At 39.8% G+C, this 4,208-nt stretch overlaps 1 long non-coding RNA gene across 1 annotated transcript; it reads right to left on the bottom strand.

Moving 5' to 3' along the window:
- Positions 1-1,395: 1,395 nt before the first annotated feature.
- LOC311091404 lies at positions 1,396-2,905 on the bottom strand. Its single transcript, XR_014608067.1, has 2 exons — positions 2,652-2,905; positions 1,396-2,185 (listed from the first exon to the last, which is right to left on the bottom strand). It is a non-coding gene; the product is annotated as an uncharacterized lncRNA (long non-coding RNA).
- Positions 2,906-4,208: the final 1,303 nt, after the last annotated feature.

Here is a 4,208-nt window from a genome sequence, read left to right as displayed (position 1 = left end):
CAAAGCTGAATTTTCGGCATCATTACTCCAGTCATGATGATAATTCGTTTTAATATGCTGATTTGCTGCTCAGGAAACATTTCTTATTATTATCAATGTTGAAAACAGTTTCATATTTTTGTGGAAACCATGATACATTTTATGCAGAATTATTTGATGAACAAAGTTGAAAGAACAGCATTTATATGAAGTAGATTTTTTTAAACAGTGTAAAACCCTTGACTGTCACTTTTGATCAATTTAATGCATCGATCCTTGTTGAATAAAAATATTAATTTCATTAAAAAAATCTTACTGATGTCAACATTTTGAACCGTTATGTACACTTTTGGTTTGTTTATTGCGAAATAACTCCCGACTGTTTCTCTGTCATCTAAGCAAGGCTTCGTTTCCCAAACGCACTGGGCCTGTGAGCTCAGCGAAGCACCAGCATCGAACGCTCTCTGTGATTGATTGGTTTCGTCTTGTATCCAGATGACTAGGAGAAAAAGTTGTATCCTACACAATTATCCGCTAACATTCGCTTATTTTTCCACTTAGAAGCTTATTTTATGCACTGAATTGCGTGCTAAATTAATAAAAAATTACTGGTAAAAAAACACATTTGGATCGATATTTTTATGTGAGGATCGATCCTTTTCGATACCAAGTATATCGATACTTCAGGATCGATCCGCCCATCACTAACGTGAAGGACTATAATGCGTTAAGAGCTCGCTCAAGCACTGCGGAGCTAAACCATTTAGTGCTTTGTAAGTAATCAGCAATATTTTAAAATTTATAAAATGTTTAATAGTGTAGTGTTGACAGAACCGGGCTAATGTGGTCATACTTCCTGGTTCTGGTAAGAACTCAGCTGCTGCGCAGGGGCGGAGCTAGACTCACAGTACAGTGGGGGCGGAGCTAGACTCTCAGTACAGTGGAGGCGGAGCTAGACTCTCAGTACAGTGGGGGCGGAGCTAGACTCTCAGTACAGTGGGGGCGGAGCTAGACTCTCAGTACAGTGGGGGCGGAGCTTCATCATGGGGCACTCTGCCACCAATTCATTTTAAAATTAAAACCGTTAAAAAACAACGTAAAATATCTGATGAATGCATATGTAATAATGTGTCACTTGTTGAGCCAAGTAAGCTTATATGTTAAATAAAACCACATCTTTTGACAAGTTTGTATTGACGAACAAAGAAAACAGTTTGCCAGTCAAGAAAAAAAGCGATGGTGCTGAACAGGCCAAGTGCGCTCAATCAGTGCCACATTATATAATTGACATGGCACTATTATATATATTGAACACAAAGTTTGTTTACAACTCCATATGTAGGCTACAGGTGCTACATGAAAACAACTGATTTATAACATTCTGACTGAGTGACTTATTCATAACTAAAATATACATTTTTAAAGACGATATTTTTTATTTACCATTTTGTTGTCTGCTTAACGATCCTCCAGAACAAATAAATCTAACAAAACTATATACATATCATGGTCCCTTATTAAATCTTCATCCTCCTCTCCTTCATGGTGGCAAATCTGCCAACCACTTTGTCCTTGTCAATATGTATGTCCCGCTCCACACACAGCAAGGTGAGATTTGACAGTCTGGCCTCATCCATGCACGAACGCAAGTATGTCTTAATGAACCGCAGACGGCTGTAACTTCGTTCGGCACTGGCGCTGCTGATGGCAAGGGTTTTATAAATCCTGTGGAGAATGGTCAGGTGTGGGTCAGGTGTGGGTCGGCTCTATCCATGCTCTATCCATGTCGTTGGCAATGAGGAATGGCAGGACGGCGTCGGTGGTGAGATCCATCTTTAACTCTGAATACAATGCAGGAAAAGAGTGAAACTCCTCCACTGCGTCTTCTGGCTTGGGCATGTCTTCTGAGTAGACCCGGGCCAGCTCCAGCATGTTCTCCTCAGCATCAGGGTGCTCAAACCGCTTTGGGCAGAGCACTGCGAACAGTTTGGCCATTTTTTTGAAGTCTGTAAAAAAAGGTGTTTCACTGCCGCCTCATCAGGTCTGTCAGAGGATCGTTGAAATCTAAATGAAGTCTTAATTTATAACAGTGAAGTCACTGTATCTTCAGTCTCTGTTGATTCTGTTGACTGTGAGTCTCTGTAGTGGATCCTTATTCACCATCAGATGATCATCAGAAGATCAGACTCTCATCTGATTGCCAATCCTAAAATAAAACACACACACAGTCATATATGCAGTATGAGATATTACGTCTGTCACATATTTTCATAAGAAAACTAACTAGATAATCTATATCAATTCATTCTCAAACATAGCTTTTTTAAAGCTTTTTAATATAGCTTTTGTCTGATGCTCAAAGTCACTTTACAAAATCAAAAGCACATGAAAGGTCACTTTCTTTTCTTTTTTTTGTATTTTAGTGTTTTTATTTATTTTGACAAAGTATACAAAATATTTTGCAATAAAAGAAAGAAAACTTATACGACTACTAATTCCCCTCTAACCCCCCCCCCCCCCCCCCTTCCCGCACCCACCCCATTGCACTACGGGACATTGAGCAATATCTGAATAACCAGGGATAGAAAGGTCACTTTCACACAACGGACAGCTGATACAGAACCAGCAGAAATTATCATTACACTCCAAAAACCGTTAAAAACTATTCTTACTCTAGTGTCTCCAGTTTATAATGTGGATCATCCTTCAGATCCTTCAGCAACATCACTCCTGAGACTCCTAGTTTATTCCCAGACAGATCCAGATCTCTCAGGTGTGAGGGGTTTGATCTCAGAGCTGAAGCCAGAGCAGCACAACCTTCATCTGTGACACCACACTTAATCAACCTGTAGAGAACAATGACACACATTAAGCCTATATCCAAAGATAAACATGACAATTAAAAATAAATAACAACATAATGCTGTCAATGATTTATAGATTTTCCTTATTCCAGAATCGACACTGATACTAACTAAATTGCATTATTTTTGTCCTTGCTTATAGACGAGGTTGACAGAAGTTAGCCACTTTTGTTCCAACAGGGGATGAAATGTGTCGTTATCTATGAGTGTCGTAGGGATGTCCCGACCCGATCCACGTCATCGGTATCGTGCCGATACTGGCCCAGAACGCTAGATCGGAGATCGGAGGGGAGAAAAAAATATGATCCGATACCTATCCAACACAAACCATGGGGAAATCTAGCTTAAACCATCGGCTAAATGCTTGAATATTAGTGCGGCGAGCAGGACGAGGCCGAGGGCGAGAGAGAGCGGCACGAGGCCGGTGGCGTGATTACTGATGAGCGACTCCTGCGCGACGCACCGGTCTCGTATCTCTCACGGAGGAGCGGAAGCATAAAGGAGGAGCGACGACAGTGAAGAGCGAGAGAGGACAGCCCTGGAGTTATGTTGTTGTTCTTATGTAAGCAATAAGGTACGAGAGGCAAGTGCTGTATCGTGAATAAGTAACGGCTGAAGGGCGTTGTTAGGCTCGACGCGAAGCGGAGTTACTCAGCCGTTACTTATTCACGATACAGCACTTGCCTCTCGTACCTTATTGCTTACATAAAACATTACCACACAATATTAAAGTAAAAAAAAAAAATGTATTAGTGCAACTTTCATGAAGTTAAATCAATAAAAGCAATCCTTCCGCTAGAAACAAATAGTCCCTGACTGTGAACAACAACGCTCCAGTGTGTAATATGCATGAAAGCTCAAATAAAAACAACAAACCGTTCTCAAACTTTGTCTCATTCTTTTTATTTTTTACAACACAATATTTGTGAAATTTCCTCACACAAATAGGCATAGCTTATCTCTCAGCATGAGAAAACGTTTATTTTTTTGTTTATTCCGTTATTTTCTCTCTGCACTAAACTAAATATTTACATAGCCTAAATAAAAACACAAGGGCACATATTTTGATAGATAACAGTTAGGTCTTTAATCTATTTTATTAATGTTATTAATTTAGTTGCTAAAATGCTGCCTAACATGAGATACTTTTTTTATTGTTGTTTATTTTAATTTATTTGAACATCTCTGCTTATTGTGCACGCATTAAATATTTGTCTCATTTCAGTCGGCTCCACTGTGGTGATATTTACCGCGGTTCTCTTTAGTTGGGGCTCAGCACTGTCAGCAGTGTTTCTGTTGCAGAGAGAATGCTGTCGCTCCAGTGCTTTCTTTGTTTTAAGTTTGGCCTCCAGTAGCTCTGTAGTG

Source organism: Abramis brama, assembly GCF_963993115.1.
Source record: "Abramis brama genome assembly, chromosome: 10".
Classification (NCBI taxonomy): Eukaryota; Metazoa; Chordata; class Actinopteri; order Cypriniformes; family Leuciscidae; genus Abramis; species Abramis brama.
This window is presented reverse-complemented; position numbering and strand designations above follow the sequence as displayed.